The sequence below is a fragment of the Lolium rigidum genome, chromosome 4 (genome assembly GCF_022539505.1).
Source record: "Lolium rigidum isolate FL_2022 chromosome 4, APGP_CSIRO_Lrig_0.1, whole genome shotgun sequence".
Classification (NCBI taxonomy): domain Eukaryota; kingdom Viridiplantae; phylum Streptophyta; class Magnoliopsida; order Poales; family Poaceae; genus Lolium; species Lolium rigidum.
In genome coordinates this window covers 234,243,486-234,258,758 of record NC_061511.1, presented here as the reverse complement: position 1 = coordinate 234,258,758, position 15,273 = coordinate 234,243,486, and the positions used below count along the sequence as shown (strand labels likewise).

Sequence of the window (15,273 nt, the reverse complement as noted above, 5' to 3'; positions counted from 1 at the left end):
CTACTCTAATGATGTTATTAAAATAGTCTATTCCTCCTTCATGATGTAAAGTTGACAGCGTGTGCATCATGTAGTACTTGGCGTAGGTTATAATTGTAATCTCTTGTGGATTATGAAGTTAACTAGTACTATGATAGTATTGAAGTGATCTATTCCCCCTTTCATAGCTATTGTTGACAGTGTGTATGCTATGTTAGTACTCGGTCTAAATTGCAACGGTATTGTCTTGGATTATGATTTGAATAGGATATCCCTATGAGTGGTGTTGGTCAAGTACTTGATGAACTTTGAGTGGAGCTTTTGTACCCACTACATGATTAGTGATTCCAATAGGAGAGTAATTCAGAGTAGTGATACGTCTCCGACGTATCGATAATTTCTTATGTTCCATGCCACATTATTGATGATATGTACATGTTTTATGCATACTTTATGTCATATTTATACGTTTTCCGGAACTAACCTATTGACGAGATGCCGAAGGGCAGTTCTCGTTTTTCTGCTGTTTTTGGTTCCAGAAATCCTAGTAAGGAAATATTCTCGGAATCGGACGAAATCAATGCCCAGCATCCTATTTTTGGACGAAGCTTCCAGAACACCCGAGAGCCGCCAGAGGAGGGCCCTGTGGGCCCCAGATGACAGGGCGGCGCGACCCAGGGGGGCCGCGCCCCCCTGGTGTGTCACCGCCTCGTCGCCCCTCCGACTCCGCCTCTTCGCCTATATAAAGGTCCCTGACCTAAAAACCTCGACACTTTCGACGAAACCAGAGAAAACCTTCCAGAGCCGCCGCCATCGCGAAGCCAAGATCTGGGGGACAGGAGTCTCTGTTCCGGCACGCCGCCGGGACGAGGAAGTGCCTCCGGAAGGCTCTTCCATCGACACCACCGCCATCTCCATCAACGATGTTGTCTCCCATGAGGAGGGAGTAGTTCTCCATCGAGGCTCGGGGCTGTGCCGGTAGCTATGTGGTTAATCTCTCTCCTATGTGCTTCAATACAATAATCTCATGAGCTGCCTTACATGATTGAGATTCATATGATGATACTTGTAATCTAGATGTCATTGTGCTAGTCAAGTGGGTTTTACTTATGTGATCTCCGGAGACTCCTTGTCCCACGTGTGTAAAGGTGACGAGTGTGTGCACCGTGTGGGTCTCTTAGGCTATATTTCACGAGAATACTTATTCATCTGTTATGAATGGCATAGTGAAGTGCTTATTTATATCCCTTTATGATTGCAATGTGTTTTGTATCACAATTTATCCGTGTGCTACTCTAGTGATGTTATTAAAGTAGTTTATTCCTCCTGCACGGTGTAATGGTGACGAGTGTGTGCATCGTGTAGTACTTGGCGTAGGCTATGATTGTGATCTCTTGTAGATTATGAAGTTAACTATTGCTATGATGGTATTGATGTGATCTATGCCTCCTTTCGTAGCGTGAAGGTGACAATGTGCATGCTATGTTAGTACTTGGTTTGGTTATGTTGATCTGTCATGCACTCTAAGGTTATTTAAACATGAACATCGAATATTGTGGAGCTTGTTAACTCCGGCATTGAGGGTTCGTGTAATCCTACACGATTAGTGGTGTTCATCATCCAACAAGAGAGTGTAGAGTCTAGCATCTATTTATTTATTCTGTTATGTGATCAATATTGAGAGTGTCCACTAGTGAAAGTATGATCCCTAGGCCTTGTTCCTAAATATCGCTATCGTTGCTTGTTTCTTGTTTTACTGCATCCGTACTTCTGCAATATTACCACCATCAACCACACGCCGGCAAGCACCTTTCACGGCGCCGTTACTACTTGCTCATATTCATTCATACCACGTGTATTTCACTATCTCTTCGCCGAACTAGTGCACCTATTAGGTGTGTTGGGGACACAAGAGACTTCTTGCTTTGTGGTTGCAGGGTTGCTTGAGAGGAATATCTTTGACCTCTTCCTCCCAGAGTTCGATAAACCTTGGGTGATCCACTTAAGGGAAACTTGTTGCTGTTCTACAAACCTCTGCTCTTGGAGGCCCAACACTGTCTACAAGAATAGAAGTACCCGTAGACATCAAGCTATTTTCTGACGCCGTTGCCGGGGAGGAAAGGTAAAAGGCACTCATACTTCGGTCCCAGGTAAAGTATTTTTCTGTTGCCGTTGTGTGTGTGCTCGAAGCTATTTCCTTTAGATCCTGCAATTGCATCTTTTTGTTTCTTGTTTACACTAGTTTGGCATAATGGACAACAATGAGCTTCTTATTCTATTTCCCGATTTAAGACATGGATGGTTTGATGCGAAAATTAAAAAACCTATGGAACCTTATTTGCATCTTTGGTAGTAATATTAGTATGAACGCTTTGAACACCATTGTTGATAATGATATAGAAAGTTCTAAGCTTGGGGAAGCTGGTTTTTATGATCTTTTTAGTCCCCCAAGCATTGATGAGAAAATTTTCTTTGATGATACTTTGCCTCCTATTTATGATGATTATAATGATAGTGGTCTTTTGTTGCCACCTACTATGGAGGATAAAGCTTGTTATGATTATACTATGCCTCCTACACTTGATGAGAATAATAATGATAGCTACTTTGTTGAATTTGCTCCCACTACAACTAATAAAATTGATTATGCTTATGTGGAGAGTAATAATTTTATGCATGAGACTCATGATAAGAATGCTTTATGTGATACTTATATTGTTGAGTTTGTTCATGATGCTACTGAAAGTTATTATGAGAGAGGAAAATATGGTTGTAGAAATTTTCATGTTACTAAAACACCTCACTATATGCTGAAATTTTTGATCCCCCACAGGCGGCCGTCCGATCCAGCATGTAGATTCGTTTTGGATGCAAACCAAGCATAAAACCACAACTGTGATTAGCAGCACTGCCTGTAAAACAGCTGGCAGGTTGCAGCATACAGCACTGCTGACTCGTGCAGAAACGGGACAGGGTCAGATAGTGGCAGGTTGTGCATGTGGGTGGACTGCTTAGGCAAAGTTAACCATCTCCCGTGTAGGAAGCTGCATGGAGGAATTAGGTGAGATAGAGCTGGAAGTTACGTGTTTGTACTCTTTGCACTTGGACTGGTCAAAAAGGATGCCCGTGCTACCGCCTGCATGGTGTATGCATGTAACCGGCTCAGCGCCCGAAAGCAGATGCATTGCTTATGAAGAGGACTACACGCTGATGCCGCACCTCGATTTGTACGCACATGAAGTTTGGTCGGCAGCTGCGCTCGCGGGGAAGTTTTTCTTTGGAAAGACGTGTATTTATACCGATTTGGAAAACCTGTGAACTAGTTGATTTTTTGTTTGGTTCAATCGATGACTTGCTTAGTAGCTTGCCGCCCTCTTAGCCAGCGTTGCCCACGCTGCCACGGATGACGACGTAGCGCACATAATGGAGGAGGCTAACGCCGACGGCAACGACTTCATCAGCCTCGCTGAGTTTGCCACCATCAACGCGGGCCCCGACGCCGCAGTCGTCGAGGACAACCTCCGCCATGCCTTCAGCGTATTCAACGCCGACGGCAACGATTTCATGTCACCCGCCGAGCTGGCTCGGCGAGGCTGCCACCGTACGTCGCACAGTGTCGCTGCATGATCCAGGCCGGGCGTCGACTACAACGGCGACGGCCTCGTCTCCTTCGGTGCGGCTTCGGGTTTGGCACTAACATCCGCGCCTGAAGATCCAAGCCCAGTGGATTGATTCCTAGCTGACTCACATCAAGCACACATGGCAAGAAAAAGAAAGAAATACTCGCATCAAGCAAGCCAGGGTGCTCCCTCGTGGTTGATTCATAATTTGTGAAATCTACTCTGGTTCTCTGAATGGGAGACACCTTTGACGGAAACGAACTAAGAACAGATCGATCGATCAAACGGGTTGCTATAGTGAAGCTAGCTTTAATGAAGCAGCACGCACGCAAGCTTCCATGTACAGATCGGGTGTTGTTGCCTGGTGGACGGACACCGGCAGCGACCGCACGCAAGAAGATCGCCGGCCATACGTGCACCACCGTGGAAACTAAACGCTAGCTCCAAAGCAAGTAGCTTGCCGCCACGGAGGTACCAGCGTTGCAGGGCCGATTCGTACGGCGGCCACGACGCGCGCCCATCAATTCTTTTGCAACGATAATACTTGTAGTTTGGGCACGTATCAGGTGAAAATGACCAAAGTCTGCAAATCTGAAAATTTTCCACACTGTCCATCCGATGCTGTACCAGTGGCCTCGATTTTTCCGAAGGAGCACCCACATCTGATCTGTGCATTTTGTAGAAACATGCCCGCAGGTCATAATTGAGTACAAGTAAGTGCAACCCCCTTTGCCCTATGCCAGAGCGCTCCACGGTAGCACCTTCGCGCGTGAGGATTGAGCCCCTGGCTTTTCACTTCTCCATCGTTGGTCCAGGTGTCGCTATGTATTGGCTCTGTTGAGAGAGTGGAAAAAACAGATCACGGGGGAAAAGAAGACGTGACCCAGTGAAACCCTACCTCCGTACCTCCCGTGCTGCCGCCGCCTCTCGCGCATTCTCTCTCCCTCCCGTCGCGAGCGCACCCGCCCCCGCCCCCTCGCCGCCGCCTCTCTTCCGCACTCATCTGCAGCAGGCACGGGCCTAGCCCTCCTCTATCGACCTTCCATCCATCAACCTCGCCGTCAACTACTCCTTCATCTTCTGATTCGCCTAGATCGGCTCCCACCCACGATACAAGCGGTGTCCATTGAGGTCAAGGTGAGGAAATCAAACCAGTGGCTCTCAGGTTCTCAAAATTGTCGAAAATTGATTATGCAATTTCTCAGATTTCTGGATTTTAGTGTCTACATTTTGTTTTCTTGGCGTATATTTTGGACCTTGAATTTTCTCCTGACCAATTCTAGGAATTTGTCTCTTGGGTTCAGATGTGGAGCTCAGAGATGGTCGCACAATAGTGAGGTGACATTGTCAAGGTAACTATCAGCGTATATCCAACGCTGGGGCTCCTCCTCGACTGTAGCCAAAGAGATACAATAATATCTGGTGCCTGAATGTAGAAGAAAGTAGCTTGACTGGAGTAAATGTTTCAGTTCTTGTGTTTGTCGTGTGATCTCCATTTTTCCATCTATGGAGCTAACTGAATAATGGGGAAAGGTGATTTCAAACAACACCCCAGTTTGAGAATTCCATTGGATCAGAGTTTATTTCACTATAACCTTGGATATGAGCTTATTTTCTGGATTTGTTCTTTGCAGTGACTTTACCTATGGTTTTCTTGAATGTGTTTAGAAAGGAGCAGAGGAACCGATCACTCATGTTGCTGGCAAGATAGTTGTTTCATCGTCAGAATCAGGGAGAATCTGGTAGGATGGTGTTGTTGACTGGTGGCTCCTTTAGAAGATGGTTCAATATGGAAGGGCATGTTGATCTCTCAATGATTTTGTTATTCACTGAGTACTGAATGCATGGGGATTGCACCTTTGCATGGACACTTCGTTGTTCTGCTGTCACCGGTATGGCCTACATTTGCATGGTTCGATAGAGCTATCATGGTCGGTTCGGGGCTTTGGCAGCAATCGTGTTGGCCGGGATCACATGGCGCTTGCTATCCTCGAGGCAGTGTAAGTCCCTCACCATTTTGCCCTATTATATGAATACTAAATTGACAAGTCTCATTTTTTAATCGATGTGATACTGAACTTCACATTTTCGCTGTCTTGGGTAGCTTTATGGAACATCTTTCTTCATAATTTCACATGTTTGTTTCTTCTCAGGAGATTCTTCTAAGTGAGTTTCAGCTTCCATACAAAGCATTGCCAAACTCAGAATTTGAGGTATTGGCTATGAACACTAATAGAGAAATTGAGCAATTGACTTCTGCTCTACAGTGTCAAAGTACTGAAATTATTGTTTTCGTGGTCTACAAAGTGATGAAAGAAAGCTTCCATAATCCATTGAAATTCTTGTTTTAAAGGTTTAGATTATGAAAGACACTTAACTAGGTACACAAGTACAGAACGACAGGAGTTACACCATGATAGTATGTTCTCTATTTCTCTGCCATCGTAACTAGGAATATTCAATAAGAGCTGTTTTCCCGTAATTCTTCATACATATTTTGACTATTTACCTTTCAAATAATGAATGCTGACATAAATTTGCCAACAATAACCTTATGCATATTTGTTGCCTGTCAGATCCATTTTAGAGATAGATGGTTTGTAATTGTTGATTGAGCTGGTGGTAGTTGTACATGATCTGATTCTGCTTGTGCTTTTTAAGGAATGGCTAATGGCTAATTCTGCCAAGAACTTCCAATCTTCAAATAAGCCAGACAATGAGAAGAAATACTGGAGCACATTGGTTGCTTCTCTAGCAAAAGGAAATTCACCCAAGACCATAAATAATATCGTTCCAAAACAATTGATCTTGAACATGGAGTGAACCGGTTAGGCAGCATCCTTTTTCGCAAAGGCCATTGCGCTCAAGGCAGCAGGGAGGCTTTTCAAATCTAGATGTCCCTTTATATAGAATTCTGTAAAGCATTGAAGTTCTTTGAAATCATCCTTGTATAAGGATTCAGCGATGGGCACCCCTCAAATTTGTGATGCAAGGGATTCAGGTAATTTATTCCTTAGCTCTTCAGAGGCTTGGATGTCATCAGGTGTACAAGCTTCTTGTTTTTTCTGTTTAAATGAGATTTTCTTTTGCAAATTGCGGGCTACCTCAATATTGTGTTACTTACTCTATGTGCGTGAAGATAAATGAAAGAATACTTCTCCTGTTTCTATTGTTTATCTAGATGACTTCACATAAGTTGATGATAGCACTATTATACTCCAGTATGGAACTATACTTGCAAGCTGCAACCATAAATGGCTTGATGATTGTGGCTAATATAACTATAGCTGCCTTCATATTCAGCTTGTAACTGTTTTAGTCCATCCAATTTAACACATTTTTTCCCTATAACTAGCTGAATTCCCGTCTGGTGCAGCTATGGTTAGAAAAAACTCAATCTGGTGGAAACGCCACAAAAGCCCAATGATATGAATAGCTTGCAAATTGAAGAACTATATACACAATCATATTTATTACATATTAAAGCCCCAAAACAAGATGGTAGATATCACGGAGAGGTGGTACTACTTATCAGAAAGTTACTTTGGGTGGAGGGGAGGTGAAATAGCACACGTACCATCTAGCTCCTATATTCATAGGAGTGTAACTATAATATTCTTATGTGCCGAATTTTGGGTCCAACATAGAGCTATAACCATGCTAGGTTTGGGCTAAGTCAACCTTCAGCGGAAATTACTTATTTGCTTTGAGTTGGTGTAGAGTTTGTTTAGCCATAGTTTCTGATTGGCCCTCTGCTGCAGACTTAGCTTTTTGAACTTTGTGCTGAACTAAAAGTCAGAGAGAGACGAGACTACAAATGTATGTATACAGTTTCCCTTTCCAACATATTTTAGCACTAACTATGGCAATGTATACTTACCTTGTTCACCAGTACAATCAATTAGAATAAGCGTCGATATTGCAACAATATATCAGTGTATCTCGTCTGCTTGCAGTTTCAGTAGTAGTTTTGTTAACAGTTTTGCCATCCTGTACACCTTGAAGGAACAATCAGTACTGATCCCCTGAATTTGTCTCGTCATGCCAATCAAACATACTGGCGAAATCTGGTAATTCTTCAATTCTTGCAGTTCAGCATTGAAGATTTGACTGATAATTGTCGGTTTGTTGCCCTGAACCCAGCTACTTTGGTTGGGTGTGATCTGGCCGTTCTGCTTGCCAGTATAAGTGTGTCTATTTTCCCCGTTGTAGATTTTATCCTTTTTGTTACTATTTTCAAGGTATGATGGAAAATGCTGCAAAAATGTTTGTTATACATCCCGGTTTTCCTTGTGCTCCATAATTTCATTGTACATATATATGTTCAAGAGATGATTTTTTGAGTTTTGTGTTCAAGCAAGCAAACCAAGGGTTCAAAATTCAGCACCCAAGTGGTACTATTAATCAATTGCTTTTCCCGGTGCTAAGTTAAACATAAATATAAGTTGAGTAGCTGACTGCCAGAGAATGAGGTTACTATTTATCATTAGGCGTTGGATTGGATTGCAAAGCACCAGCGAGGAGGCGTCCCATGGGGCGCCCCAACCACTAGTGTACTTTATATAGAACCCCCCTCAGAGTGCCATATCTAATTCTGAAGATGATGGTTGAAAAATACGCCTGAAGATCAAGAACAAACAAATCTCTACTATATTAAATAGCTAGAGGTGGTGTCCCATGGTACGTCGCAGCCTCCCACCTCAAATCGTAAGTCGTCTGCGCCGAACTTTCCTTCCGAGCGAATACCCGAATGGGCCAGGCCCATCGAATTGCTCATCCGCCCGTGCACAGGAATGCAGATGAACCCCGCCCACAACTCCCACACACGATCTCTGGCTGTTCGCCACCCCAACTGCTCGCCGATCCTCCTCCCAGCTTCCCGTCCATCTCGCCTCCCCATACATCGACACACTACCTCCCCCATGATCTCCCGATCCCAGGTCACGCCATAGTTAGCCCTCTACCACTACAGGGACATGGCATCTGGATCCGACGGAGATCCGGCATCCTGACCCGGCGGCGATACGCCATCTTGACCCAACGGCGAGGGATTCTGAGGACAAACGGCATAAGGAGTGAGGACACACGGGCCTGAACACGCGGTGTCGCCGTTGTCCGATGCTGCCGGCCGGCCGTGGCCTATGCGCTCCGCCTTTTCTTACATCTGTTCTGCTCCCTCATATCATTCTCTCTGATTATTTGGATAAACAAGATGCAGGGTGCAGGAGAAACGTCCATCAAAGGAGCGCTTTATAGAGAAACCTAGGCGGTCCGCGGACCTGCTTGCATTTGGTGATCTCCAATTTATTATTTGTGGGCAGTTCATGAGACCGCCAATTCGTCTAATTCTTTTCTTTTAACTGATTGTATAAGGGCATATAGGTTCTGGTTATTTTGTTTTGAATTGCCAGGATGGCAAGATAGAAGGCAGTACTTACCGATATGCATAGGGGTTTCGGATCCATGATAGTTTGTATTACCTTCTTGCAGCAACATTAGTTCTCTGAATTAGATTGAGCAGTTGCAGTTTGCTTTGCAGGAGTTGTGGTATCCCTGTGATTTAATCATTTCTGGTGCATTTGTTGTAGAGAAAGCAGAGGGCTGGTGAAGAAAAGAAAACTAAACCATCAAATTGATCAAATAATCTGAAGCATAGGTAAAGTTTTATTTCTTCTGAATTTTTAATTGTCTTCCAATTTAGATAATGTGCAGGTGCTGAAACATGGCCGGCTCACAATGTATGTGGCTTTTATACTTAATTGGGTTGGAATGATGGATGGCCGGCTCACAATGTATGTGGCTTTTATACTTAATTGGGTTGGAATGATGGCTGCATGAGTTATTAGTAGATCAAGTGTGGTCGGGTTGATCCCATCTTGCAGTAATTGAAATAGTAATTACATGATGCTGGTCGAGTATGTGTCTCTAGCCTTCGGTGTATTATAATCGCAGTTTCTAATCTTGCCTTTCTTTCCAATATCATTATGTAATTTCTATATTGGGCCATGCCATACACAGCTTGATCTATAACATTTTTTCCACTATATTAAATGTCTAGAGGTGATGGGATGGTTGGTACATCCGTCCTATCGTATGACATCCCGCGCTTGAAGCCATCTCTCATGAAACAAAACCGGAGCAACACAAAAAAGTCTCACAGAAAACCGAGAGGAGAAAAACCATGATCGGCGCTGGAGAGAACCAGCATCGCCGCCTTGACCTCCCTCCGCGCGCTGCACACTCCCGTCCCTCTGTAGACCAACGATGATGAGACAGGGATTGGCAGATGTGAGCCGAACGGATCGATCGGAAAAAATCTATTATGAGCAGCTCGATGTTTGTGGAATGTTGATATTTGACCTGGTATGTGTGACCTCTGTGCTTAGATTCTCAATCATGCACTCTTGTAGAACTTATTTTTTCAGTTAGCAATACTTATGCCATGTGTGCTCCTCTAATATGCAGAGACTCAGTTCTGGTGTAATTTTATGATTGCTGCATATTTCTGAAAGTACTGGGCGAAGTAAACTGGCTCTATAATCTTGCAGAGATTCGTGTTTGGGGTAATTTCACGATTGCTGCATATTTCTGAAACTAATTGGAGAAGTGTTTGGCTCCATTTTGTTTAGTGGCAGATCTGAACCATATGTTATTTCCTCTATTCATGGACCTAAAATAAACTTAAAAGAAAGATGATGCTGAAAAAGGAAATGGAAAAAATCCCTAGCATAATACTTAGCTTCATTGAGAATAGATCTGATTCAATGTTTTAACATCGATGCTTATTAATGATTTTCTCATTGCAGCAGACATTCAACAAGTGCAAGCCGGGTTATCCCTTTCAAATTATAGCGCAAGCTTAATGTTGTCGAGTTCCTTTCTCTCTACAATCAGCCTAATTTGTTGAGTTCATTTCTCTGTGCAATCAGTTACACGAATGAATATCAGATGGTAATGCTTCGATGCACCTATTTGTTTTCCTTTGGAGTGTTCAAACACCAATTCTATTTTATGATCTGTATTTGGCTATGAGACAGCTTCTCCGTTATCTGATTTTGTTTCTGCAATAGTTTTTTCTATTGCATACTGTTTTCACGTTACTTGGTAAATACCAAAGTACCAAGCCTATCTATTCTAGCTCAACCAAAGTACAGAATACTTAAGGGCTGAAATGCCTTCTATTTTGTAGCTCCTATTTAAGGGCTGAAATGCCTTTTACGAATTCCATCGGTTCATCAAGTATAATTAGAGACTATGGCTTAAACAAGGACACAGATTCATTCTGGAGCTCTAGGCATTTCATTTCAAAATCATGAAATCGCTTGTAGCCAAGTACTAAATTTTCTTTTGGTCGGGCGTTTCACTCGGTTGTGTAGATTTTTCGTCATGTACTTGTTATTAGTATATCCTCTCATTCGTTTTTCAGTTAGTTTTCCACTTTTAAGTGTCGTTGTGAAGTTATTTTCTGCCTTCCAACTTTACTCACCCAATCAGATACATCCGCAATTACTTTTTTTTGTAGGCATTGGCAGTTTGCAGAAATGGGGGGAGGAGGAGGGTCTTAAGTGTTACAAGAAAGAGCACTCTTTCACAGGTTCTTGATACACCTCATCGTACAACCCTCCCAGTTACCTATATTGTTCATTGTACTGCAGTGAAAACCTTTCCAGTATGAAGTTTGCATGATCATAATTACTACTGGCTACCATTAGTCACATGTTTTACATCATTGTTAAGTCTCATGCGCTTTCTTATTTTGCAATGCCACAACTTTGCATTGATGTTGTATGTGGTCAAAGTATGTATGTCGCATTCACTATCTGTTATGTATATTTACTCTGCTCCATAATTCTTGTTGTGGTTTTATTTCAAATTTAATCTAAAACCACGACAAGAATTATGAATGGAGGAAGTACTATATTGCGAAGTCCTCCTGATGAACCCCTGAAATTTTATGCCGAACGAGGAGGCCACCGCGGAGCCGGACTAGGTCGTCTTTTAAGTCATCGCTTCCTCAGACCCTCCCGCGTGCGGGCAATCATGAAACCTCCAGACCAGGTCCAAGCAACCCCTGTCTTGCAACCCGCCATGGCAGCGCAAGACGAAGGCGGCACACATGCGTTTGATAACGCCGAGGTTGTTTGCTCTATACAGGTTTCTTACTGGCACCATTTAAATTCGTTCTTTCTTTTTTGCATCTATGGTTCCAGCTCGATGTGTATGTGCCACTGAATATCTTCGGTTAGATTAATTTTTTTTTCGAGGATACACCATGGAAAGGTGTATCAATCGCATAGAAGGAAGCCAAAGAAGGCAAAGTCGATGCTGCCCACAAGGGGGAGCAGCTCCCCACGCACGCCTACTCTCCTAGCTGCCACGGGAGAAGACTAGGATCAACAAAAACGAAAAGAGTGCCACGGAAGAGTTTGGCAAGCCGCCATCTATCAAACTCCGTACTAATCCAGTCTCTAATGGTGAGGTGCGCCGCCACCACGCCGTTGAAGACCACATCGTTCCGGTGTCTCCAAATACACCAGAACACTAGGATGATCGCGGTCCACATGTCCCGCCTATGGGCCGCCGGGCAGGTACGTCAGGACCAACTTCGGTTAGATTAAGAGTCCTGTATGGCAGTTGTAACCAGCTAAGCCTGGCTGAATGGGGTAGCAGTGGAGTTGAACCAACCTCTATTCTTCCCTAATTTCTACTCTTATCTGTTATGTCACTTGTTGGATCTTAACACATGATACAGAAATGAGCTTGAGGTCTCTTGCAAAGAATTCAATAAGCATCATATATATCTACTTAAAATAGTTTTTACAGTGTATGTGCTCTGGACAGAATATATCAGTTACTCAGATGATCATAAGGAGATGGAAGCGCTTGCTTGGCTTGTGACTGCTCCTCGAAGATCATAGCAATGAGTTACTCAGATGTCTCACCACAATGAGAGGATGTAGTCTCCATGGTAAGAACTGAAAACTCTGTTCCTTTCAGATTATAAAGGAAGTGCAATTGGTGTTTGCACTTCCATCCATAAAATAGACAGTGCAATTGGCATCATATCATACATATTCTGAAAGATCACGTCTTTGATGCCATGATTACTTTGCTAAGAACATTTGTCTATGGTTGTAAATTAATTTGATCTGTGAGGGAGCCAAAGGATATTGAATTTTGTGATTAGCAGTTTGATTTAAGCAAGGCCTATACAATTGAAATAGCATTTGTAGTAGGGGTAACCAGATAAGTAAATGTTCCCGTATGGTAAGATGTTTGCAAATTACGTTATGCAAATTATGGCATGCTCGTAAGCTTTCATGTGATATTTGCCATGTCCAATGTTGGTACACATATAGCAAAGATGACAACAAAGAGCTTGGAATTTTTATTTTTGGTTTATGTTATAGAGGCCATATTAGATTCCCACCGTTTCTCAAGTCTAATTAATGGCTGCCGGTGCTACTGATTTTTTTTTTTGCCATGCCAAAGTACAATTGGTTTTGTAGATTAATTAAGATTGTAAACGTATACTCATGGACAGCTTATATTGCACTACAGACCATATAAAAACTGTCTACAATGCTGACCCTTTCTTTGGCAGAACAAGTGATTACATAGTTTACGGTAGTGAGAAGGAATGGTATGTTCTACTAACTTTATTACCACAGAATCATCACATATAATGTACTTTCATGCTTATACCTCAACCTAGATTATATTAATAAGATGTATCTTCACATTAACTATTATAATCGATGACTAATTCTATTATCTTTGAATCTACTAAATGTTCCCTGTTTTAAAATTTTATTTGTATATAATTTGTTTTGATGAAACTCGGTATTATTGTATTAGGCTTAACCTTGTTGCTGAAATTTTGTAGCAAGAAGGGGCTCAACGAAGCAAACAGAACACGAAGAGAGGAGCTAGAAAGGAGAATCTATCCTGATAGGCTGCGAGCTTCAGTCAACTCATAATTCCTAACCACTATGATTGATAATCTCCAAGAAAATCACTTAGTTTGTTTTTCATTAAGAGTTCACATATTGCACCTAGCTGAACATGCCTGTCAACAATGAATTGTGGATATCGTTGCACCAGACACATACAAAATATATTGTGTTGTAAGTTTTCTCGCTATTTTCCTTCTTTGTATACGAATAGCTGGCCGAAGAGGATCTCCTGAAGTTGCTAAGAAGCATGTTCAACGTGATTTATATTGTTATACCGCTGCCACTTCAAGAGCTTAATCATTGTTAGATGTTATCCTTTTTTCAACCAAGTGTGGCAACGTTAAGTGTTGGCCGTTGGCCTGGTTTGTAATCATAAGATGGCCTCCTGGCCATATCTGTAATTAGGGGTGTAAACGGATAGGATAATTTCCACGTCGAAACCGGCCATGAGTAGGAACCACAAGCTTACCATATCAAAAAAAATCATTTAGATTTTGTTTAAATCTATTTTCATTCATTTCTGTTGATTTTTTTGCGAGCTCAGATGATTTCTTTTGGTTAGACTATCTTGCAATGGTTTATCCTAAAAATGACATATATTTATAATTTGTTCAAAAATGATTTATAGTTTGCTAATGGGAGCCAACTTTGGTAGGTCGTATCAACACCAACACAGAATGTGTCGAATTGATGTATCTTCCTATGTGAGTGAAGCTCCATAGCAACAAACATACACCTTAATTTCCAGTTTGTTGCTTTTATGCATATGGTGTAGAGTTTTAGCACTTTTTAATCTAATTACAGTTTATGAATAGTAGAATCTTACTTTTTTGGAATATTATGTAGCTATTTTATGCACCTAAAATTATATATATTATCTTTACATATAAGCAACATGAAAAAATTGAGGAGACCGTGGCAACGCACGGGCATTCAACTAGTACTCCATAAATTTGGATCTGAACAGAGTACGATAGATTTTGCCGTTGCTGCTGGTGATACAAAATCCATAGATTTGGATCTGAATAGTGTATATTATGTGCACTAATTTAATTCTCAAGACGGTTCCTCAACAACTGAACCTGTAATTTCTGCACATTACTCAGAACATATCATAGGAAGAAACAAAATCAAAGAATCTACAGTCATACTGGAACTACATCGATGTAAAGGTTGTGCTGCACTAGCTTGGCATTGAAGACCAAATGGACTTTTTTTTGCGAAAAGACCAAACGAACTTTGTACCAGATTTCACATGAACAATCAAATGACTCAAGAATGTCTACTGGATCCAAAGTACAAGAACAAATTGGTTCGAAGGAAAGCAAGAAAACTCAGATCTAGGCTTGCTGGTGCAGCACACAAGTCGAGAAGAGGAGGCCAGCGCTGCAATTGAAGCACTGCTCGAGCAGAAGTTATAGACGCTCAGGCATGGAAAGCCGGACGCCGGCGGCGTCCGCATCGAACGGTAGAGGCGCAGGATCCGTATGCGACGGGGATGGGGATGCTGGATCGGAGGACGCTGGAGATATTGCACCACCGCAACTGCGGGATCTCCAGGTCTTGAGATTCAATCTGGCTGCCGTCTCCTGAGAGAAAGAGAGATGGGATAGAATGAGAGTGACAGAGCAGTTTTTGGAGATTTCAGGGGTTTATTTGCCAAACATATGAGGTGGGATGGAGGCTGTCGATCACAACCGTTGGTGCAAAATCCAACA

General features: G+C 42.4%; 1 long non-coding RNA gene across 3 annotated transcripts; it reads left to right on the top strand.

The window, feature by feature from the left end:
* Positions 1-4,572: 4,572 nt before the first annotated feature.
* LOC124707276 lies at positions 4,573-7,940 on the top strand. Of its 3 annotated transcripts, none has more exons than XR_007004780.1 (4): positions 4,573-4,736; positions 4,904-5,599; positions 5,753-5,812; positions 6,261-7,940. It is a non-coding gene; the product is annotated as an uncharacterized LOC124707276 (long non-coding RNA). The 3 variants fall into 3 exon arrangements; XR_007004781.1 differs by having other exon boundaries at positions 5,753-6,018; XR_007004782.1 differs by having other exon boundaries at positions 4,883-5,599.
* Positions 7,941-15,273: the final 7,333 nt, after the last annotated feature.